Genomic DNA, 25,979 nt, shown 5'->3' with positions numbered 1-25,979 from the left:
AAAAGGTCAGAAAATCTGAGGATCACTTCAGAAGGACCAACATTTGAGAACAGGAATTTGATAAAGAGAAAAGAGGGAAAAAGTAATCAAAGATAATTCAAGAAATTTTCCAATAACTGAAGAACACGTAAGTTTCTAGATTGAGAAGGCCATAGTACGTCCAGAAAAATGAAAGTAAAAAGGCCAATTAGAATGCTTGGGACAAAGAGACGAACCTAAAAGCTTTTAAAGAGAAGGGAGGGGAAAAAACAGCTTTCACAGTCTAGAATTTTAGGCAGAAATCTCTTCAAAGTTCTGTGAGAAAAGGATTTCCAACCTAGAATTGTATACTCAGCCAAGCTATAATGAGTAAGGCTGAAAAAAATAAATAAATAAATAAAGACAATTCAGACATGCCAAATCTCAAAAAAATGTATCTCCCACACAATATTTCTCAGAAAGGTGCAGGTCAACATCCTATGCCAAAACAAGAGACCAAGAGGGATGGCTCACCAGGAAAGAGGACATATGGAATCCAGTAAAGAGGACTGAAGACAACTGTGGCAAGATGAGGCACCTGAAGGGATGCCTTCAGAGGAAAGAATGAAACACGAGCTACCTTGAGGTGTTCAAAGACAAAAGGGAAGGGCTACACTTCAGACTGCAGGTGAATCACTGAGAGGTAGAGAAAGCTAACAATTACTAACTGTGTGAGAAAAGGCTGTATGGAGAAGAAAATGTCATCATTATAAATTACATGTTTCAGTTGTGAATTATTTCCACAGTCACAGTAATATGAACATCATACATTAATCAGATGAAAATTATATTTACATAAGGAGGATGTGAAAAGAGAAGCATTGGGGGAGGTGTAATACATTTTCCACAGTATGAAGACAGTAAGTAAATACAAAATTGCACTTAATCATTTGGGTATTTGGTAACACTAAAAATTGCTATTTTTCTAGGCCTGACAATGATATTATGATTTTATTTTTGCTTGTTTTTAAGTTATTACCTTTTAGAGATAAATATGGAGTTATTTACAGGGACTCGTTTCAATGCAATCCAACATTGGGTGCTGAGGGATTGTTTAAAGATGAAACAAGACTGGTGCTGAGAATGATAATTGCAATGTTGGGCAATGGGTACATGGAGGGTTCATCATATTATTTACTCTACTTTTGTATATATTTGAAATGATTCTTAATAAAGAGATTTTTAAAAGTTAAAAAAATTGGATTAAAAAAGTCAAGAAATGACAGTATAAGCATGCTTCCTCAAAATATTGACATTTTCATAGGTCTAAACCAGTCAAACATGGACATTCTCTTATGGTTCAACATTAGAGGAAAGTGAAGACATCTGACAATAGCTACCTCTGAGGTGAAAGAATCAGGGATAGGAGGGGTGGGGCAGAGGGCTACAGGCCTTGTAGAACAACTGACTTTTTTTTTAATAGCTTTATTCAGATGTAATTCATATAAAATTCACCCATTTAAGGTGTACCATTCAATGGTTTTTAGTATATTCCCAGAGTTGTGTAACCATCACCACAGTCTAATATTAGAACATTTTCATCACCCCTAAAAGAAGCTCATACTCATTTGTAGTCACTCCTAATTCCTCCCCACCCCACCCAGCCCTAGGCAACCCCTAATATACTTTCTGTCTCTGTAAAATATGCCTATTCTGGACATTTTATATAAGCAGAATCATACATGTGGCCTTTTATGACTGGCTTCTTCCTTTTAAAATTTCATTGTGTTTTTATACATACATATATATATATATCATAAAATGTGCTGTTTAAACCATTTTTAAGTGTACAATTCAGAGGCATTAATTACATTTACAGTGTTGCACTACTGTCACTACCATCCGTTAGAAAAACTTTTCATCACTCCAAACAGAAACTCTGCATTCATTAAACCTTAAATTTTTTAATGCATTTTTTATTGTGAACTTTAATATACATACATAATAGTGATAACTTTCAAAGTACGATTTAACTAGTTAGCAAATTTCATACACTGTCATGGGCCACACAGAACTTCAGCTATTTGCATTATTGTAAAATATACATACGGAAAGGTATTAACTTTCGATGTACAGCTCAACAAGCAGTTATATAGGTAATTTCAAAAATTGTTGTGGGTTACAGTTCCACAGTTTCAGTTCTTTCCTTATTATGAAATACAGGGTATATACAGAAAGGTGAAGACTTTCAAAGCACAATTCAGAGTGGTTATAGAGCAAATTTCAAACAATGTTATAGGTTACAGTTCCACCATGTCATTTACCTCCTTCCAGCTATTCCAACACCCCAGCACCTAAAAAATATATACACATTTATACAAAGTTTCAATATTCATAGGCCTTTGTTAAATCTTATCTTGTTTGTTGCTACCCCTTCCTCTCAATCTCCTTCTCCATCTTCAGGGGTATCTAGGCAGTGAGCACCCTAACTTGTTCATATTGAAAGGGAGTGTCGACAGTATGAGGAAGGGGGCTGCATCTGATTGTTGTTCTTAAAGAGGCTATCGCCTCTGGGTTTTAGGACTTGTCTGGCGTAGGAACACTCTGGTGGATTTAAGTTTCTGAGGGACAAAACTTAGTAGGTGAATCTTTTATAGAATATCAACTAGGGACCCAAGTATTGGGGGACTACTTTTTGTAAGGGCATGGCATACTGTGGCCATCTGGGATGTCTAGCCGAGCTTGCATAAGAGAAACCTCCCGGATAGCCTCTCAACTCTATTTGGGATCTCTCAGCCACTGTAAACTCAGCTTGTTGGTCAAGTAGGACTTTGCAATCCCTCAATGCCAGGGTCAGGATCATTTCTGGAAGTCGTGTCCCAAGTCACCAGGGAGATTCATTCCCCTGGTAGTCATGTCCCTTGTTGGAGTGGAGGTTAATGAATTCATTTGCTAAGTTGGGCTGAGAGAGAGAAAGGCCACATCTGAGCAACAAAAGAGGTTCCCTGGATGTGCCTCTTAGGCATAATTATAGGAAGGCTCAGCCTCCCATTTACAGCTCTAATAAAACTTAAATTTTTAAAGTGTAATAAGCACACATGTATAAAATATCGTTAAACTTTTTCATACAGTCAAGTCAAGGCTTATTGACACATGAGAAACAATATTGCCCTTATGTGCACTGCCACAGCAATAAAAGCCATATTTCAAACAACATCTAAGAACAGCCTGTGGTTTTTTGGTCTGCTGCTGCCAAGCCTACCCACTCCTTCCCAAGGGCTTGGGTAACACAAGCCATCACCTTGCTGTCCCGTTCATTGGAAGAAATGTCTCAGGGACAATGCCAGGATGCTAACAATCCTTGAAGATTTCACAGGTTTTAAGGTTTTCTCATTAACTTTTGTAATTTTTACAATTTTAAAATGACAAAAGTCACAAAATAAAATCAGAATTTCTAGTTCTTTTCTTTTCCAACAACCCATTCATGGGAGATGGAGTTAGGCATATGCATATGTTTGTAGGCAGAACACTTGAGTAAAAGAAAACTTGCAAAGGAAATGCAACTAATTTATAAGAATCAATGGCTTTAGGTAGTCAGATTTTAAAAACAAACAAAAACTACTGATCTTTAAGGTGAAAAATTCCAGCTCTAGTAGGTAAATAGCAGCCCCAGGAGCAGGGAAACTGGCACAACCTATTGTGGGGCTTTGGTCACAGTGCTAATATCCTATCACCAGAGCCTTGCTTAAACAAAAGTGCAACATTTTAGTCATTAATTCAAATTTAGCCAACTCAGAAATATGAAATTCTACTAATTTTTTAAAGCATCTATGTGACAGAACTTGCTACGTTTGCCCCAACTCAAAAGAGATTTCTACAAATTTTTCAAAAAAATGAAGTTCCAGGAAGATGTTTATCCAATGGTTCTCCCATAACTACACCCATGTCCAAAATCATGCACTAGGACATCAGTTCTTCTATCTCCAGACTCAACATTTTACCATTAATTTAATCCTTTCAACTTTCAGCTAATGACTCCTTTTACTGAACTGAGGCAAGAAATATTTCAAAGGATATTCTGTCAGAAATTAGGGTTCTTGGCCTTAAGAAGCAAGAATTTGGGGACTGAGTAGCCAAAGAAGTAGACAATAGTAGTTTACAAATGTGTTATATTAGTAAAGTGTAATTCAATCAAACAAAAGCCTACACAGAGATAGCATATCCAAAATTGCTGTTTCAGAACACTGATCAAACCAATGAGTAGCATAACTACCTAAAACAGTGGTGCTGAGCTGGACAAAGCACAAAAGAAAATTAAGTATAAGCAAAGGCAAACAAATATCTGCAATAAACTACTCTCCTTCTTTGTAGATTGGATTTGAATTCTTCTACACCATTCACTTCCAAAAGTTATGTGAAGAGTCTAACAATAAAAAGCACTGTTTCTGTGAAAAAAATAAAATAAAATAAAAGGACTATAGAACAGCAGTCAGCTTGAAGACTGAGGAGAGGGGAAAAGCAGGGAGGGCCTACATTATTTCATCAATATGTTGAAACCAAGAATCACTATTATAATTGAGCATAAAACTTGGTTCTTGGCATCCTGGTAGCCAAAGCAAAAAGGGAAATAGATGAGTCACACAATTTTTATTACTGGGGAAAAAAAAAAAAAAAAGAAGTCCTTGTTCATCAGGGAAACAAATGTTCTCCTAACAGTGAACTGAAACATATACTTTCTCATATGAGGGATACTAAACAGCATAGTAAATCTTCATTCAAAGTCATATATCTACCATATGCCTTCTATTTCTCAGGCTCTGTTCTAGGAGCTTAGGATACATCAGCCAACAAACCAGATAAAGATCCCTGCCCCAAGGAAACACACATTCTACTGGGAGTAGATGGTCAATAAATATAACAGGTCAGTTATATAAAATGTTAGAAGGTGATTTGTGCTATGGGGAAAAAAAAAAAAAAAAAAAAGGAAAAGGTAGAGCCGGGAAAGGGGGATCAGGAGGGCCAGAAGGCAGTTCATAATCCGAATAGGAAGTCAAGGTATTAAGACAGTGCCATGAGGGCAAGGATCTTATGGAGAGGAGAACATTTCAGGGAGAGGAAACAGCCAGTGCAAAGGCCCCGAGGCAACATTCGGGCATGTCTGAGGAAGGGCAAGAAGGCCAGTGTGACTGCTGTCCAGTGCAGAAGGGGAAGAGAAGAGGACGTTAGAGAGTAACAAGGGGCCAGGCAAGATGGTCTGGAATACACCGTAAAACCTTTTCCCTTATGGATGCAGGGAGCCACCACAGGGTTTGAGCAGAGGAGTGACATTATCTAAATCCATTATTTAAAGGATCACCATTGAGAGTGGACTGCAAAGGTAGACCAGGAGACCAGTTTCGAGGTTAATACAATAACCCAGATGAGAGAGTATGGTGGCAGTGGGAACCGGAGGGAGGCAGATTCTGGATATATTTCAAAGGCAGAGTCAACAGGATTTGCCAATGAATGCATCAGATGTGGGGTCTGAGAGAAAGAAGAATGAAGGATGACTACAAAGCTTTAGGTTTTGCCAACATAGAGACAACTGTGGGAAGAACAAGTTTGGGAGGAAATCAGGCATTCTGTTTTGCCAAGGTTGAGTTTGAGTTGGCTTTCATTTGGAAACATGAGTGTGGAGTTCTGGAGACAAGTCAGAGCTGGAGACATAAATGTGGCAATCACCTGCACATCCACAGTATCTAAAGCTAGGAGATAGATGAGGTCACCAGGGCAGCGAGTGTTCACAGAAAAGATCAAGGACTGAGGATCAAGGACTGAGGCCTAGCGCCCTCCAAAAATCAGGGCTGAGAAGGAGACGAGGAACCAGTAAAGGAAACTGAGAAGTGGCAGCCAGTGAGCAAGAAGGAGAACCAGGACATGTAGAAAACTTTTAATATAATTGTGTTTCATATTATCCATTAATAAAAGCAAAAGGCAAAACATTAAGTCAAAGTTCAAGGAAGGCACTCCCATGGGAAGCCACAGCACGACAGTCCAGGCATTTAGCTCTTAACCAATTCTGGTGGGATTCCACGATCACCACCAAGGGAGAAGGGAGGGGAAGGACAGGACAGGCCAGGCCAGAGGCTAGTGGTGAGGAGAGCACAAGCAGGCACACATTGCTAGATAAAGAACAAATTAAGAGACTGGAGAGTGAGCTGGGTTAGATATCAAAGTATCCCATTGGAAAGTACCAACCCCAAACCTGAAAGTCAATGCTACATCCCTTCCTGTGCTGGTCCTGCAAAAATGCCCATTACGGCATTTGTCTTCTGCCAGTTTAATCCCATACTAGGTTTCCCGGCCTTGAGAAGAGGTCCATGGTACATGAGGAGCCCCTTCCTTGTTAGCAAAAGGGTCCAGAAAGAGACTCTTGCCCAGAATCTGAGGCCTGGGGACAGAGATCCATGAATCCCCTGAGCATACCCATCTGCTTGTGAGAACAAAGGAGGAGATAAAGAGAGCACAGAAAGGAGTGTTAGTAGTATCTAGCTGTGAGTGTTGGTGTGTGTGTGTGCTGGGGGGGGGGTACTTTATGTGGCAGGACCCTCTTGAAACTTTTAACTCTACTGGGTAACCATACCATACTGTATGTATTTATATTCAACCTTGCTCCAGAAAGGACCTGAGGCAACTTTTAAAACTACATCTAACTATATTTTAACTTAATTTGAAACACAGAAAAAAATATTAAATTCAGGACAAGGAAAAACATAACGGAATAGTAAAATGAAGTATGAAGAAGTTAATAAAAAATGACTACCACGAAATTCTACATTTTTTTTAAACAGTGGAATACAAATTTGGTCAAAGCAATGAGGAAATCATAATTTCTTTAAAGATTTGCATTGTCCAATAAACCAAATATTTTCCAAAGAAAGGTCCCAGCATTTTCTGGTAACACCTCAAGAAATGTTTCTAGTGGTCCTTCAAAAAAAGAGCTGCTGAGAGATGCAAAAGAGACCACAACGTGGGTTTCCTGTTTCTTAAACTATTTCCTATCTCTCCATAATATAAGTGGAGAACATAATGGATGCTAATTCATTATCAGAAATCAGAAGGACAAGAAAGTGCAGCATTTCGTACCCAAAATTTTGAATGGACCTGGTGCAAAATCCCTCAGATTTTCATGAATGAACACTATTTCTCAAAAAATGAGTTTTCATTAAGGGGGCAAGAAGGAAGCAAGCTAACTGCTTAGAAAGAACCCAGAGTGCAGCTTTCTATATTTTCAATCAAGGGTTGGTCCATCTACTTTAATATCCAACCAATCAGAGAAGATTTTAACATTCTCCTAAGAACACAGAACTTCTCCAAGACTCTTGCCTAAATAGGTGGCCATCTCACCTCATGACAAAGGGTGTGAGATGAACCTGGAGGAATGGCCAAGATTTCTCCCAGAAAAGTTCTGAGTCTCTCCAACATGTAGTTGATGATAGTCATTCAAAGCTCTTAAGTTTTGCCTCACAGAAAGTGTAATTATCATTTTACCTCTTTCTGCAAAGAATTCTGATTTAGTACTTTTTAAACAATAAGACAGAAATTTCCTAGCAAAAATATTAGCAATAGCTCAGCAATTTCACTTTTGAAAGAAAAATACCAAGGCAGATTTACTAAGGCCCTGATAAATTTTAGGTTTGCAAAATGCCCCATCCCAAACTATTCCCCTACACAGCCCCATCCGACTTTAATTTTATGAGCAAAGTGATTTTGTCAGGTAATTAGACAAAAACCAACTGACCAGTAAAATAGCAGCAACACACAGAAAATCAAGATATAAAAAACAAGAGAATGAGAAGGGTAATTCCTTGATTAAAATAAAGATCTAGATCCTTGCGAAGCAAGGAGAGGACAGTTACCAATCTGCGGGTACAGCTTTCCTGCGCCCTCTCCAAAGACTGTCCTGTTTTCCAGATCTGAAGCATAAGCTTTTCAAAAACACACTCCCAAATATAGGCTTAAACATGTAATTTAAAAACTTGTTTCTGATTCAGCATACAAGGCCTGAAACATTTTTTAATTAAAAAGTTAAGTCCCCCACTGTGGTAGATTACATTGTTGCTTCCAATTATTTGCTCCCTCCCTATAAAAGGATTATACCCTCACTGTCATGTGACTTATGTTTCCAGACAGAATTATGCTGCGCTCCTCCACTGCGGTTAGACTTAGCCACCTGACTTGCTTCAGCCCAGAGTGTGAGTGGGCGTGGCATACAAGCCGAGGATCCACAGCCACGCATGGATTGGTCCTTTCCTTTCCTACCCTCTAGCATGAGATCACATCCCACACTGGGGTAGCTCACTCAGCCTGGATCTAGAATAAAGACGACACTTGCAGCAGAGCCATAGCTGTCATGTAATGCGAACAAGAAATTAACATTTATTGTTCTAAGCCACTGAGCACAATCTAGTCTAAACTGAGTGATGAGACCATCATTTCATTTTTAAAACACTTTTAATGATCAATGGAATAATTAACATCTGGAGCAGTCTAAAGACGCTACAAAGACGTAAGGGTCTCACCACCAGCGAATTTTCATGCTAACCATCTAGATAACAAATTTAATAAACTGAAAATACCTTCCACCTTTTTCTAATTAAAGTTTTTGTCTTATAAATACGTGCTTTGGAGGAAAGGGGAAAACTTAAAAAGTTACTCATTTGACTGACCTTTAGAAGACTCCAAAAAGAACAATGGTAAATTCAAAGAAGGCAAGGTTCAACAGCTCACCCTTCCACAGGCATGTAATTAATCTCTAACTGATGGGTGGATAAAGCAAGAATCAAGGTTATAAACTTAACCGGCATACCAGTCTCCTTCCTCAGGCAGGAAAAGAAAATGTAACTGTCTGGGATTTTACGGGATGTAGAATTCATTCCAAAAAGGCCAGATTCTTTTTAGCTTTTTAGTATTATTCCTTGCCTGGAAATCTTACCAATATAAGATTTGATGATACAATAGTTTAACAAATGATCAATTAAAACAGAATCTCATGTAAACTACTAGATCTTTCAAACTTTTTTCTAGAAGCCAAAGAAAAACAGCAACACCTGAAGATTCCTTTCATAGCTGCTCTGAGGAAAATATATGAATTCACTTGAAAACCTTATTTCTGAGGGAAGGATATTCAAAACCACCCCTTGCCAATTGTGGTGGGTCTTGACAAGCTGGAAGTCCAGAGAAACTCTGAAACTTAACTAGGATTAAGCTAAGAGGTTGTCATATCCAGAGGTTGCAGTGAGAGTCAGTTTTAATTGAATGGAAACAAATGAAACAAAGGCAGTGAGAAGGTGCCTTGTTAACATACCAAGGACAATGCTAAGAAACCCCAGATAGGCATAAACCAAGTCAAGGTTAGGACGGCCCACAGCTTACCCAAGAGACAGGGAGAAACACAATGTCCTTCTCTGTCTTGAAAAGTCCTTAATCTGGGGGGCCCACAATCCATCCATAATAGACATCAGGAAGGCTATTGGCACTGCTAAATTCAATCCAAGTTAGGAACAATATTTCCTACAACTTGGTATAAAAAGTTATGCCTAGCCTCTTTGTTGCTCAGATGTGGCCCTTTCTCTCTAACTAAGCCACCTTGGTGGGTGAACTCGCTGCCCTCCCCCCCCCCCCATGTGGGATCTGACTCCCAGGTGTGTAAATCTCCCTGGCAATGCAGGATATGACTTCCAGGGATAAATCTGGACCCAGCATCGTGCGATTGAGAACATCTTCTTGACCAAAAGGGGGATGCAAAATGAAACGAAATAAAGCTTCAGTGGCTGAGAGATTTCAAATAGAGTCGAGAGGTCACTCTGGTGGACATTCTTACGCACTATATAGATAACACTCTTCAGGTTTTAATATATTGGAATAGGTAAAGGCAAATACCTGAAACTACCAAACTCCAACCCAGTAGCCTTGACTCTTAAAGACAATTGTATGACAATGTAGCTTACAAGGGGTGACAGTGTGATTGTGAAAACCCTGTGGATCACACTCACTCCCTTTATCCAGTATATGGATGGATGAGTAGAAAAATGGGGACAAAAACTAAATGAAAAATAGGGTGGGATGGAGAGGGTATGCGATTTGGGTGTTCGTTTTTTATTTTTATTTTTTATTCTGATTCTGATTCTTTCTGGTGTAAGGAAAATGTTCAAAAATAGATTGGGGTGATGAATGCACAACTATAAGATCGTACTGTGACAAAGTGATTGTACACCATGGATGATTCTATGGTATGTGAACATATCTCAATAAAACTGAATTTTTTAAAAAAGTTATGCCTAGGTGTGAATCTTCATGAATTCAGGAAATTACTCCATAATCCCAAAATGATACAGACAACAGCTCCTTCTGCAATACTAGTTTGTGGTAGATCTTGGTAAGATGAAAGCTCAGAGAGACTCAGCAAGCAATTAGGGTCAACCTGTTAGGATGTCCTTTCCAGAAGCAGACCTAACAGTCAGATTTGCTTGGGAAGGAATAAAAGATCAGAGAAAGAAGACATTCAGCAGGAGAACATGCGATAAGATGCCAATCATTTTCTTCCAACCCATATCTCCCTTTAAAAAAAAAAATCCATCCATCCTTAGCAGCCTCGGCTGGTCTGTTTTTTTTCTACATGATCATAGTCTCTCTGGCCACAGCTGACTGGACCAGAGTACATACATTCCTATTCCCATGGAAGGGGGAACTAGGCACAAGCTAAGCCAATCAAGAGGGAGAGGGAGGGAGGAGAAGAGAAGCTCTAAGGTATAAAAAAAAATGTTAGGATCGAAATGGGGGGGCAGGATAAGCAAGGGCTAGGTTGCCATTTTGTACCAAGTGTGAGTACAGAGAAAAGGTGGCTGAGATAAGCCAAAAAATGGAGGAGATGCCAGAGATAAGAGCCCATGAGCACCCAAAAGAACACAAAACCTTAGGTCCTAACTTCCAATCCCAGGAGGCTGGGCTGGGCTACCACGCTCTTAGGTTTCATTGGTTGCTTTCTAACAAATTCCTCATTGTTGATGCTGGTTGGTTTAAACCAATTTGAATGGGAGTCATTTTTTTTTTTTTTTTTTTTTTCAACCAATAAGCCCTAATTGGATTATTTTAAACTTTGGCTTATTTTAAACACTGGCTTATTTATTTTTTTAAATTGGTTATTTTTAAAATACCTAAATGCTTGATCTGAGTAAACTTTTTTATTAAAGAGTAATACAGACATACTAAAGTATACAAGTCTTAAATGTTAGCCTGGATGAACTCTTATAAATGAACATATCTATATAATCACCACCTAGATCAAAGACAGAGAACATCCCCAGGATCCAGAAGCTCCCCATATGACCCTTCCCAGCCAATACATCCCTGCTTCTGTCCATACTGACTTCTGTTACCCACCAGTGATTAGTTTTGTGTCTTCTTGAGCTTTGTATAAATGAAATCATATGGTATCTATACTTGTGGCTGACTTCTTTTACTCAAAACAACATATGAGATTCATCCATGTTGTCCTGTATACAGTAGTTCATTATTTTTTTATTGCTGTGTAGTATCCCACTGCATAACCATATCACAATTTATTTACCCATTTATAGACATTTGCATTGTTTCTAGTCTGGGACTGTTAGAGGCATTTTTTGCAAATGCTTTTGGTGCACTTAAGTGCTTAATCCTTTTGGGTGTGTATCTATATCTACATCTGCAGAATTGCTGAGGCATGGAATGTGTGGGGCCAAGGGTTTGCATGCACCTACCAGTCCTGGATGATAAATACAATGTTGCTATCCTCACTTGCTCTAAGCTTCAAATACAAGGAATCACCAACTTAACAACCAGTAGTGTGCCCCCAGTTTATCATGTGCGTTTATGCATTGTATGTTGGAAACATTGTTATAAATGCTGAATGTATCCACCACCACACCTTAGAAGTCCCATAGCTTGCTTCTAGCATAGCACTGCATAACCAGCCGCCCTACTGGGTATTTCTGAGAAGAAAGATTCAGAGCATTAATTTAGGTCCTGAGAACATGTCTCATCTCTCCCCTGAGGCAAGTGCCCCAAACTCAACACCTACCCAGTGATTACCAGGAATCCTGTAATCCTAAACAATAGCAAAAGTTTCCTTGGCCTGGGGCAGCAGGAGGAGGAGCAGGCTTCTGGAAAGATTCAGATTTCAACAAACCTTGTTTCATGCTCAAACATGTATTACCTCATGGGCCTCCTCAGCATCTCTGTTTAGGAGTTCTCATTATCCCAACTTTATGGCAGAGAAAGATAAACTGCTTGGCCAAAACTGTATAAAAGCTTACGGAGAAGAGAAACGGGCAGGGGCACTTCCCACAGCTGGGGCTCCTGGTCGGCCCCCTGGCTCTACCCTCACACTTCCTGCCAGGGTCCTCTGTGTGCTGCCTGGGGTCACCGCCCTTTCTCCGCTCCTCTGACCATAAGCAAGCAAGAGATTTCTTGAGATTTTTCCAGGGAATTTTGTACTCAGGAAATACTACATTCTAGGGCTTCCGTCATCTTTCCTCTCTGCCCTCCTGCTTATATACACACAGTCCTCCAAACACACTTAAACACCATAACGATATTAACATTTCTTTGTAAACACACAGACGCAAAGAAAACATCAGGAAGTAGTCGAGTGGAGATTCCAGAACCCAAGCTCCTAACCAATGACCTAGGTTGAATCAGAACCCAGTCACCAACTAGAACAGCCCAGAACATGCAAGAAATGGGAGAAATGGGAAAGGAAAAGCTGTGCTGGGTAACTGAGAGGCAAGGAGAAAGAAGAGGATGCTCAGGATGAAGCACAGTGTCCATGGATTCGGTGCCCCCAACCCAGCTGGGAGCCAAGTTTAAACAGAGTCATCAATATGTGAACAATACTTTTAGGTCAGTACTCTAATCAGAGGGACCTAGAAGAGGTAAGCCCAATTATTCGGTCAAATTGGATGTGAGGCCAGAGGTTTACAACACTTTTTCTTTGAAAGAGAAAGTTCCCAAGAAAATGATTCATAAACTATAAACTTCAAGCCCCCACAGTGTGTCCTCCTTATGCCTAAGTTAACAAAGTTAACAGAGGAAGGAAAAAGTGACAGTTATTTTTCCCCCACTGTAATAAAGCTTTGACTTATCATTTGGGCTGGCCAAGGGTCCTTGAGGTCTTATTACTCATTCTCGACTTTAAGAGGCAACTGTTGGCACACACCCTTCCTAACAGGTAGAGCCACGCCTCCTTTTCTGAGTAAGAGATGCTTTCATTCTCTAGAAGGGTGTGAAAGAGCTATATGGGCACTTGTGGCTTCACTAAAGGAAAACAAAGGCCTTCCAATTAGGTTTTCCTGTTTTCCCATGAGTATCCAAACAGTAGCCTTTTGTTTCCTGTGGTTGGCCAAAATAAACCTAAAAACAATAAACAAAAAGAAACAGTTCTATTAGCCTAAAAAATTAATTACAACTACCCTCACAGAACCCAGTCCTCTGAATTTTGAGAGGAAAGTTACAGTTCCTCATAACTGTGTGCTCAGGAAAAAAGGTATGTGGAGGGAAAGTGATGAAGAAAAAATGCTCAACTCAGGAGCACATCTGGCAGGTGGGGTCAAATCTCTTTATAACCAAACTGCTTAAACTTTAGCTGATGGAAGCATGAAATTTCTTCCTAAAAGGATACATTACCACCCCGTGGGCACCTGAACCACTATCGTGATAACTGGTGAATCAGTACCTTCACCGAGATAACAGTCTTTGTGTGCCACCAATAAAATTACACATATTCATTCAACAGGTACTGTTAAATGCCCACAAAGCATAACCTAGTCTCCCTGCACACCATAAAAAGCCCTTGCTACACCTCTGCTCTGCACCTCCCACCCACTCATGGTCACTCTCATTGGTGGGAACAATTCCCAGATGCCACTCTGGAGCTGAAACTCTTCCTTTCCTCCCACCCAATAAAGGCATACCAGAAGAAAAGAAAGTTCACGTGACTTCGTTTAGTGGACTATCCTTGAATTCCCTCAACTTTTTAAGAAATAAAAATGATATAAAAAAAGCTTTCATCAACAGCAAATTACTTGAATTGCTTCTCCCATTTTGTTACTGAAATCCTGCCTTGATGCCAGGGCCTCTGAGAAATTCTGTGTTGAAGCAAACAAACTTCAAACATTTCTTTCCCAACCTCCTTCATTCAGCAGACTTTCCTCCCACTCCTGATAACCACGAAAGGAGATCTGAGTGTGGTATCTCTGGAAGCAGAGAAAACTTATTCTGCCCTCAAGGTCAAGAAGCTTTAGTTCTCCAAAGAACCTTCAGGTTATGCAACCCAGGATTTAATCTTGTCATCAAGGGGCCAAACAATGATCACAGGTACATGTAAGTATATTACGGGTTAGTTTAAAAACATGTAGTTTCAAAAATACCCCTAATAATATTTAAGGGAAGATGGCATATACACACAGAATAAGGACAAAGCTAGATGATATTTGCATGTGGTATTCTTATTGTTTAAATATAAACAATTTAGAGAATAAAATAGGTGCCCTAAATAGGTGAAGGAAATTTCAGAAGGCTAACAAGAAATAAATCAAAACAACATCAAGCATGCCAAACCTCATGTTGTTCCATTAAAACTACTAATTGCTAAAAAATGGTAAAAACTTCTAGCACTGTCACTGAAGTTTCACAATATCCAAGTTATCCCTGTTACAAACCTCTTATTTTTTCCTCAAAGAACTCAAATATTTTCCCTCAAGAAACTCAAATTTTCTTTTACATTTCCATATGGAAATTTAATTCCTGGGCAATTAAAGAGGCTGAATGACCCAGACAAACTCCTTTATAAAAACTTCACAGCCAAAGGCAAAAATCAACAAGGTGGTTTGACAAATTAGAAATTTTGAAAGAGTAAGACAGTGTAAGCAAAATTTCAGTCTTCAAATTCACTGAATACCTTAATTCTCAGAACAGGTAGAGTGTAAAATCCAGTCTTTAAATTTTTATTAGTAGTAAATTACTTGAGATTCATCACCCATCAAATTAAAAGACAAAACACACACACACACACACACACACACACACATACAAACACAAGAAATGAATTATATAGCATGGAGAAATAGAAAAGCTGGACCCATTTAAGAACTGATATAGTCTCTAAATGAATTATTTAACTGGCCTAGCTTTTCTATTTCACTATGCTACAAAATAAAAAGAATATAAACCTGCTGGGGATTGAATCTTGCCCCCGACAAAAGGCTTGTTCAGGTCCCACCACCTGGTCCTGTAAGTTCACCTATTTGTAAATAGGACCTTTGAAAACGTTCTTAGTAAGGTGTCCCCACACTGCATGAGGGTGGGCCTTCATCCAATGTAGCTGCAGTCCTTATAAGCAAAGGAAATTGGACACCTGGAAAGAAGGCACAGTGAACAGCCAGAAGCTAGACGTCAATAGAATCTGGAAAAGAAAAGAGAAGATGCCACCATGCGAGTTGCCATGTGATCTAAAAGCCAAGGAACCCCAAAGATTGCTGGCAGCCAGAAGATACTGACCCTGGGAGGAAGCAAGCCTTTTAGCGTCTGAAACCATGAGGCAATAAATTCCCAGTGTTAAACCAACCCATTGTATGGTATTTGTTTTAGCAACCAGGAAACTAAAACAGAACCCTTTCTGAGATGCTCATCTTCATTAATCATCTGGGGAATGCAAATTAAAAATTACCATTCAGAAATTCTGATACATGGAACAACACAGATGAACCCTGAAGACATCACGTTGAGTGAAATAAGCAAGACACAATAGGACAAATATTGTACGATCTCACTTACATGAAATAACTAGAATATGTACATTCATAGAGTCAGAAATTAGAATACAGGTCACCAAGGGCAGGGGTAAGAGTGGAAAATGGGGGTTAATGCTCAAATTGGTAGAGTTTCTGTTTGAGGTGATAGAAAAGTTTTGGTAATAGCAGCTCAACATGGTGAATGTCTCTAACACTACTGAATTTGTACATGAAAATGGCTAAAATAATTATTTTTAGGTTATATATATTTACCAGAATAGAACTGTACAACACAAAGAGTGAACCCTAATATAAACTATGCACTATAGTTACTAATTTAATTATAATAATGTATTATCAATTGTAACAAAAATACCATACTAATGTTAAATGTTAACAAAGGGAAAACTTGGGGGGTAGAGGGGAATATATGACAACTCTTTCAGCGTGATTTCTATTGTAAACCTACAGGGGCCAAATAAAAAAAAATTAATCACCATTTAATACCACTCACCAGATTGGTGACATTAAGAAGACAGACAATAACAAGCATTGGGACAATGTAGAACAATTGGAACTCACACAAAGATGTTGGGAGTATAAATTGGTATAACCATTTTGGCAGTATCTCCTACATCTGGAGTGCATGACCTAGCAATTCTACTCCTAGATATCTATCCAACAGAAATGCATAAATATATTCATAGAAGACACAAACAAAAATATTTATAAGGCACTGTTCATACTGGCCCAAACAGAATGGGTAAACTGTAGTACATTCACACAATGCAGTACCATACAGCAATGAGAACAAAATATAACCACATACATGCATATAAAGTTCATGCATGTAACTTCAAAACAGAATGAATTAATCAGAAATTAGAAGTAAGGATACCCTTGAAGGGCATATAGTGACTGGAAGGGGGTATGATGCAAAGATGATCAAATTGGGTCTATGGCTCCATTTTGGGAAGGGAGTTAAAGGAGTATTTGGCAAAAAAGTGAGTTGTAGCACCTCATAATAGGGACAATCCCAACCCCTGGGAAGAGTTCCTCTCAAGTGGTTATTTTTATAGGAAAGAGCAGCTCTGTTGACATGAACGCTAAACGGAAAAAAAAAAAAAACAGAAAAGGACTGAAGTATTCAGGCTTCATTTTTACTTTTGCTCTATTATTTTTTTTTTTCATATATCCTCCAAGGTCAAAGAGTTAAGCAGTCAAAATTACCAACAGAAATCAAGTTTAGCCAAAAATGTGATGCGAATATCAATAATCATTTATTCTTATTTCTAATCAAGTCAAAATTTATATAAAAGCATTTTCAAAAAGGGTTTTATCTGCAATATGCAATAATGTAAACCAACAAGAGCAGGAGTTACATGCTTCCCACGGGATCATATAATTATACAAAGAGATTAGTATGCCTTCTGAGAGTTAAAGTAAGCCACATGGCTCAATTCCATTAACTTAATGAATTTATATATATTTTTTAAAAAAACCTTCAACAGCATTACAGGATTTGACACTGTCTGAAACATATAACTATTCCCAATTAACTAATTGCTTCTGTAATAAGAAAAGCACGAAGATACTTATTTCAAGTGGTTTTTTCTAGTGCACACAACCATACACAAATATCCAACTCAATAACCTACTATAAGATTCATTAGTCAGAATATTATTTGCTTCCATCATCCATAATTTAAATGCATAATTTAAAAGAGACATAGGTGTCTAAGTTTAAAAGTCAAAAAGAGGAAATAAAAGGTGCCAGATTATGCCACCTGCCACACTCATGCAGCGTACATGTTCACAGGTAATTCACACAGGGGCTGGAATGTTTTACTAAGAGCCTGGTTGTCAGGCCTACTCCCTTCAAGTCAATTCTGTGGCTCTCCTTCATTCCACCTCAAACACACACACACTCCAATAAATCTGATGTTTTTCCACATCTCCAAGACCTCGTAAAGAAGAGAATGCTTTATTTAAAATTATAAAGGTAACCAAAAGAAGAGAATTGCAAATCTCTATCTAATAAAAATTGGGAGACAGAAGGGAGGTGGAGGAAAAAATAGGTGAGAAGTAATGTAAATTCCAATTCTTCCTTAGCAGAGAGTTAACAGATATTGTCAAATCATGAAATCAAGTCTAGACTGTGGCAGTTTTCAAAAAAGACTGCAAATTCTTTGACTCATCCCATACATAAAGTGGTGGGGTCTACATTCCCTCCCCTTGAGTCTGACCAAGCTCTATGACGGCTTCAACCAATAGAGTTTGGCAGAAGAGAAGTTTTGTAACTTCTGAGTCAAGGTCATAATCGCCATGCAGCTTTCACCTGGTTTGCTTGTGAGGCTGACAGTAGGGGAAGCCAGCCACCATGTAAGAACTCTGAAGTCCGACTTCCTGAGGCCACTATGTGGGAGACACCAGGTGTAGGTGCTCTGGACAATAGATACCACCGAGCCAAGCATTCCAGCCACCCCTGCCAAGGCACAAAACATGGCAGCAAAGCATTCTTGGACCCTCCAGTCAATTCACCAGCTGAGTGCCACCAAGTGACCTCAGTCAACACCACAAGGAGCAGAATCACCCAGCTAAGCCCTGCCTACATTCCTGACCCACAGAATCCATAGTATAAGACACTTTTAAAGCCACTACATTTGTGGTTACTTTGTTACAACCACCAGAAGAACTAAAAACAGAAACGGTTATTAGTTATCATACCTGTACCGGTTTGTATATATTATGTCCCCCAGAAAAAGCCATGTTCTTTGATGCAATCTTGTGGGGGCAGACATATTAGTGAGGATTAAGTTGAAACGTTTGGATTAGGTTGTTTCCATGGAAATGCACCCCACCCAACTGTGGGTGATAACTGATTGGATAGTTTCCATGGAGGTGTGGCCGCACCCATTCAGCATGGGTCTTCATTAGTTTACTAGAACACTATATAAGCTCAGACAGAAGGAGCAAGCTTGCTACAGCCAAGAGGGACACTTCGAAGAATGCACAGAAGCTGAGAGAGTAGCTGCACATGAGAGACAGTTTGAAGACATCTGCAATGAGAGAGAGTCTGAAGACGGCTATTAAAAGCAGACTCTTGCTCCAGAGAAGCTAAGAGAGGACAAACACCCCAAGAGCAACTGAAAGTGACATTTTTGAGGAACTGCAGCCGAGAGAGGACCATCCTGGGAAAAAGCCATTTTGAAACCAGAACTTTGGAGCAGATGCCAGCCACGTGCCTTCCCAGCTAACAGAGGTTTTCTGGACCCCATTGGCCATCCTCCAGTGAAGGTACCTGATTGTTGATGCATTTACCCTGGGCACTTTATGGCCTTAAGACTGTAACTCTGTAACCAAATAAACCCTTTTTTATAAAAGCCAATCCGTCTCTGGTGTTTCGCATTCCGGCAGCATTAGCAAATTAGAACAGCACCCAAGGAGATGGCAGCTGACTTAGGATCAGGAAAGGAGTAATGGGTTTTAGTTTTCATGGCTATTTGCATTATTCTTTCTATGTGCAACTATTACTTCAGGTATTTAAAAATTAAAAATAAACAAATAACAGCAAACATGTTTAGCACTGTGTACCAGGAACTCTTCTAAGTGCTCTTTTAACTCATTTTATCCTCACTACAACCTTATGAGGTAGATACTTTTATTATCCTCATTTTATAAATGGGAGGTTGAGGCACAGAGAGATTCAGTTAACTTATGCCAAAGGTCACAGAGCAAGTGGCAGAGCCCAGGTTCAAACTAGCCAGTCTGGGTCCAGAGCTACCCTTCTACAAAGATCACTGGGCTGGCTCCGCAGTCATGAGCCACTGGACAAAGGGAAGAAGCTCAAATTGCTACTCACCTGTGTCTCCAAGCATGTGACGATGCTATTAAGTGTCAAACACTGCTGGACTGCCTTGCTCCTTCAAAAGTTACTCCCTCAAACTGCAATATCCTTTACCCTAATCCCCACCTGTACACATTTTCATGGCCCAACCCCCTCAGCATCTCCATGCACAAAGATGAAAAAATTACATGCACAAAGATGATTTCTGCAACAATACATACAAGTAAAATTCCAAAAGTTCACACATTTCTGACAATGGGGGGGGATTATTAAGTGAAAATATATCCATATGATGGATTATGTAGGGATTAAAAAAATTTATGACTGGATTAACATTATGATATGGTGTTAAGAAAAAAATATAAAATTGAGTATTAGGATTGTGACTACATAAAAATATGAAAATACATGGAAAAGCATTGGAAGTGATAATCAATCTGCCAGGATGGGATACATATGGATCACATTTTATCCATTTTCCAAACTCTCTGTAGGTCTTTACTGCTTTTACAATATAAAAATAACAAGACAGAACTCTCACACACTACTGATAGAAATATAAACTATACAACCACTTTGGAAATCTGTCTGACAGTATCCTCTAAAATGAGCATATGCCCAATATAAATGTGTACATTTTTATTAAGACATCTACTAGAAGGTTCACAGCCACACTCTGGTATAGCCCCAAACTGGAAACTACTCAAATGCCAATCAACTCTAGAATGGATAAATTGTGGTATAGTCACACAATGGAATATTACACAGCAATGAGAATGATCAAACTACAGCCATGCAAAAACATGGTTAAATACCACAAACATCATGTTAAGAGAAAGACAGCAGATACAAAATACACACTACAGGCATACCTCTGAGATATTGTGGGTTCAGTTCCAGACCCACTGCAATAAAGCAAATATCACAGTAAGAGAGTCTCTCAAATTGTTTGGTTTCCCAGTACGTATAAAAGTTATGTTTACACTATATTGAAGTCTATTAAGGGTACAACAGCAGACTGTCTAAAAAAACACCACACACAAAATGTGACACAGAGACAAGAAGTGAGCACATGCTGTTGGAAAAATGGCGCCAACAGACGTGCTCCATGCAGGGTTGCCACAAACCTTCAATTTATAAAAAACGCAGTATTTATGAAGCGCAATAAAGTGCAATAAAACAAGGTATACCTACATATGATTGCATGTATACTGAGTATGAAAACAGGCAAAACTAATCTACAGTTGGGTTGGTGATTATCTTTGAAGAGGAGCAGTGGTTGGAAAAGGGCAAGAAGGAGTCTTCCGGGATGCTGACAATGTTCTCTCTCTTGAACTGAATGTTGGTTACATGGTTACATGGTTGGTTATTACACAGAGTTCTTTTTGTGAGAATCATCAAGTTTTACACTTAAGATTTGTATATGTTATACTTCAATAAAAATATTACTTGGAAAAATAAAACAGCAACGGCATAAACCAAGTTACCCACCCAAATCAAGCGGAACAGGCATAAAATTTCCTGTAACATTTGAAACCAAAGTTGACTTCTCTATTTGGTTGGAGTGTGGAAGAGAAGTGTGGTGACTGTTGCACAATTTGGATAGCTCTGCTCACTAAACTTGTGATTTTAAAAATATGTACAAACATTCCAAGAAATGACTCAGTGAAGTGTCTGCAACTTTTCATTGAGACTCCTGTTGTTGCTTCTGAATCTGTCCACCCTACAGTTACCCCATCCTTACCTCTGCCTGCTTCAGCTACTTTCCCTGCCATCCCTCCCCCATTCCTTCGGCTTCCTCCCACTAGACCCTTTTCCATCTTCCTTCTCCTCCTCAAAGGAGGGGGTTATTGTAAAATCACATTAACTCACATCACTATTTGTGAGCTGATGCTGATTCTCATGAAATGTATCTACTCTTGAATATATCAGGTCTAGTAGCCTTTGCCTGTGGTTTTTCTCTCTTGGGCCAATTTGTACCAGTAAAAACACTATTTTTAAATCTATAATCTTTCATTACTTCTAAAAATCCACTCCCCCAAAAAAGGTGCAAAAAAAAACCATAAAACTTATTTTTGCTGAGGTATATAATCTCAACTGGACTGATTTGTGGGCTTAGCAAAGAAGGAGCACCAAAAAGCAACCCTGTAACCTAGAGGGAGAAAATGCATTCCTACCGGGTGTATCTTTCTTTAGAAAGAGGCAGTTATTCCTTCACTAGCAGATTCTCCTAAATCCTTAGACATTTTAATTTCATCACAGCAACCCCATACTTAATTTTCTTCCACTGCTACAGCAGTAGCACCTTCTCCCAAACCTATCAATGGAAAAAGGATCAAAGTTAATAATCTCTTGGTTTTCTAATTTTATCTCTATCTTGAGAAAACTTGAGAGTAGCCACACTGAATGAAGCAGTGTGAGGCTGGGGAAGGAGGAGATGGGGAGTGATGCTTAATGGGTACAGGGTTTCTTTTTGGGGTGATGAAAATGTAAAATTAATGGCATAAAACCCACTGAATTATGCATTTTAAAAGGGTAGATTTATAGTACATCTATTATATCTCAATTTTTAAAATAAATAAAAATGGAGAATGCTCAACATTTTAGTAAATTAGCAGATACACAGCTAAGTACCATCTATGCCTAAAAATCAATTTGAATAAAAATGAGGAAACAGGTCCTAATTTCCATCCAAAGAGGGAGGTGGGATTTGGGGGTGGGTGGGTGAAGGTGTGGCAAGCAACTGCACAATTATGAGAGTGGATGTTTCACCTTCCTTAGGCTCAGGGTTCTAGGTCTGTCCGACCACCCTGATATAATTCATTATTACGAGATGCACCTCCGTAAAAACGACGTGCAGAAAGCAAGCGCTGGGGGACGCCACAGATTGTTTTTAACGTTAACACGGCCAAAGCCACCTCTGAGCAACAGATCTTGCAGACAGGCAGGATCCACCCGGAAGAGTTGGTCCTAAAGTTCGAAGGGCACCCAGGTGGCGGGGGATGAATGGTCACGGGGATGAATGCCATGAGCGCGGGATTCACTGCGTGTTTGCCGAAACGACCAAGAAAAGAGGGGCGTTCGGAGACCAAGTCTGCTTAAGGGCGCTGGCACCCTCCCACGACTTGACGTCACCGGTCCGCCAGAAACCCACGGCGTCCCGGCTGGGTTCGGAGGGCCCCGAGGGCCAGGAGCGCGGCAGCGTCCACACCCCTACTCCACCTCCCCCACCCCTCCAACCCTGGCGGAGCCATCTCAGAGTCGGCCGGGGCGAACCCTGGCCACCTGCAGCTCTGGGGCGGAGGCATAAAGAGGTCTTGACCGCCACTCACCCTAGCGGAGCGGAGCCGCGAACTTCACGGAGACGCCCGGGAGAGGATCACCTACACCATTCTGGGCTAAGAAAGGGCCCGGGGCACTCAAAGGCTAGTGCACCCCGGCCCAGAGCCGGGAGACGCCCGCACCTCACCCGCCGGCGGGACGGGCCCAGACTTTGCCGCTACCGGGAGTCGGGAGAGGAGCGAAGCGCTACCTCTTCCAGGGAGGCCGAGCGCTGCCGCCGCAGGGCACTCCGGAGGCAGCGCGCGCCAAACCCGGGCAACCGCGGGGCCGAAGCAACCTCTCTGATTCGCTCCTTGGACAACCCTGGGGTAACCCAGGCTAGCAGGAGCCGCCAGGACTACCCTCTGCCACCGCCACAGCCGACGTGCGCCTCCAGCGCGCGCCAAGTTTGCCTGACTCTGCGCAGGGTCCGGCTCCGTGCAGAGGTCGAGGCCTGGGTACTCTCAGCCCGATACCCCCGGGGAAGGGAGCTGGGCGCAGTCCCTGGTTCCACTCACCTTCAGCCGGTCCTCCCAACCCGCAGCGCCCAGCCCGCTGCTAGCTCTGTTCGCTCCACCGCGGCCTCGGGGAAAGGGGGCGGGGCGAAGGGGGCGGAGTCGCCCCGGCTTGCAAGCGCCAGAATTGAACCTCGGAACGCACTGGAACCGCCAGTGCTGCAGCCACTGCAAAGCCAGAGGGGAAACGAACAAGTCTCAGAGACCAGGTGGGAAACGACTGTGTTTTCCTCTTCCAGCCCCGGCGCGTGGCGGCAGGGGCGGCGCCTTCGGACCCCGAGGAACCCCAGCTCTCGGCGGCGCTCTCTTTGAACCAGAAGAACCGTCCGGCGGGCCCTCCCCAATGCGCCTGCGCGCCGCTCCAAATCAACAATGCCCACGAGGCACCTTCGCGCACCTCCTCCGCCTCCCGGAGGCGAGGACCCTGCACGCCCCTTCCACAAGTTGTGCACTAACTTTATCCCGCCAACGGAGAAAAAAGCAAACCCTTCCTCCCCATGGGACTTGGCGTCAGTTCGGGCCTGGGAGGGGACCCGAATGCGGGAGGCTTTTTACTGCCCCTTCTTCCCACTACGCTAAGAAATTGCTCCGCGGCTGAGAGTTTGCTTTCTGCCCCCTGGTGAAGAGAAGGATTCCGGAGCATGCTGGGCTTTTATGTCCTGCAGGTGCCTCAGTAGGGCGGTAACAGAGACGGCCCGAACCCTCCCGAACCCCCAGATCGACTTTGTGTCCTCCGTGCTTTTGCTTCAGCTAGGCTGTGGGAGTGCAGGTGTTCGAGCAGGGGTGGGGGTGAGGGGAGAGGGGGACTCCAAAGAAGACGCCGCCTCTGCCTCCTCGGGAGCTTTTGACTGCGCCAGGAAGTCGCACACTTTTTTCAGGGAAGTCTCCGTGGGTGCAAGAGAGATGAGGCCAATGAATTTGGTTTAAATAAACAGAGAAAGAAGTTGAGAGCTGGAAGACTGTCCTTTTAAAACTCAGGAATTACCAAATCAAGAAGCATTGACGCCGTCTCTCGGATCGCTGATTTTCTTGGGGGGAGGGGGTCCTGCCCCTGAGATTTCCATAGCACATACCGGTGGGGTCTTACACACGTCACTGTTTTTTTGCAAGTGGGTTGAAGTGAAGAGTCACTAAACCTTACAAGGTAAAATGCAGCCTAGGGGGAGAAGAGATTTGTGAAATCAATGCTTCCCGACATTTCACGCTAAATACACTTGCAAATTCCTGAAATTGCCCACCCCTGCCTGTTAAGAGGACAGAAAAAAGGCCGCGCAAGGATACGTCGGGACAGAAAATCTCATTTTGATTCGCCCCTTTGCCAGGTCATTGGGCGATGGTAAACAACTCTTTCCTCCTGTGGACCTCAGTTTCTTTATCTGTAGAATAGGGCGTTTGGATTCAGTAGATACTCTCTAAATTTCCTTTCAGCTACAAGGTCTACAATTCTATTAAAAGGATTATTCGTTCATATGGTGATGAGAGGGTGGTCCTAATTTAACAATTTATCGAGTAGCTAGAGAGCAAATTTCAAAGAATGTTATGGGTTACAGTTCCACGGTTTCAGTTATTTCCGTATTGTGAAAAAACAAACACCCTCCTCTTCCAGAATCCCCAGCCGCCACCTCTCCTTTATTTCTCTTGTTTCGTACGCTCTTAGAAGTAGGAAAACCATAATCAGTCTAAAGTATCGCAGATTCTGAATTTTTAGTGGATTTACATTTTAAATTTTACTTGATTTTAGTCATTTTTATTAAGGTTTAATTCCATGCCAAAAAGTGTACAATTCAGTGCTTTTAAAATATGCAAGGCTCACCACCACCTAATTCCAGAGTATTTTCATTATCCCAATCAGAAATCCCATACCCATCATTCTTCCCCATTCTACCCAGTCCCTGGCAACCCATTAATCAAGTTTTGTTCTCTACAGCTTAGCCTATTCTGGGCATTTCATATAAATGGAATCATACATTGTTTTTCCTTTTGTGTCTGGCTTATTTCATTCAGCATCATGTTTTCAAGATTCATCCATGTTGTAGCATGTATCAGAACTTCATTTTTATGGCTACGTAATATTCCATTGTATGGATAAACCACATTTCTTCATTCAATAGTTGAAAGATATTTGCAATATTTTCACTGACTATTATGAATAAGTTGCTATTGTATTTTATGTTTTCATTTCTCTTGGATATATACTTAAGAGTGAGATTTCTGGATCATATGGTAGCTCTATGTTTAACTTTTTTAAGGAACTACAAACTGTTTTTCAAAGCCCCTGCACCATTTTACATTCCCATCCACAAAGTGTGAGGGTTCTGATTTCTCCATATCCTCACAGATACTTATTATTGTCCAACATTGTAATTATTCTAATAGATATGAAGTAGTATCTCTTTGGGGTTTTGATTCCCACTTCCCTAATGACAGATGAGGTTGACCAGTTTTTCATATGCTTAGTGATTATTTTTAAATCTTCTTTGGAGAAATTTCTGTTCAAATCTTTGCCCATTTTTAAGTTGGATTATGTGTCTT

General features: G+C 40.8%; 1 protein-coding gene across 2 annotated transcripts in view; it reads right to left on the bottom strand.

Moving 5' to 3' along the window:
* Positions 1-23,663, bottom strand: part of KANK1 (KN motif and ankyrin repeat domains 1) — a 242,207-nt gene extending 218,544 nt beyond the window's left edge. The window contains exon 1 of one of the 2 annotated variants that reach the window (XM_037851174.1): positions 23,451-23,663. The gene's annotated coding sequence lies outside the window, so the exon portion shown is untranslated. Of the gene's footprint in view, positions 1-22,943; positions 23,354-23,450 lie in introns of those variants that run through there. The other variant, XM_037851175.1, reaches the window with a different exon arrangement.
* Positions 23,664-25,979: the final 2,316 nt, after the last annotated feature.

This window comes from Choloepus didactylus, chromosome 10 (assembly GCF_015220235.1).
Source record: "Choloepus didactylus isolate mChoDid1 chromosome 10, mChoDid1.pri, whole genome shotgun sequence".
Taxonomy (NCBI): domain Eukaryota; kingdom Metazoa; phylum Chordata; class Mammalia; order Pilosa; family Megalonychidae; genus Choloepus; species Choloepus didactylus.
Note: the sequence above shows the minus strand (reverse complement) of the source record. Positions and strands in the feature narration are given on the sequence as shown.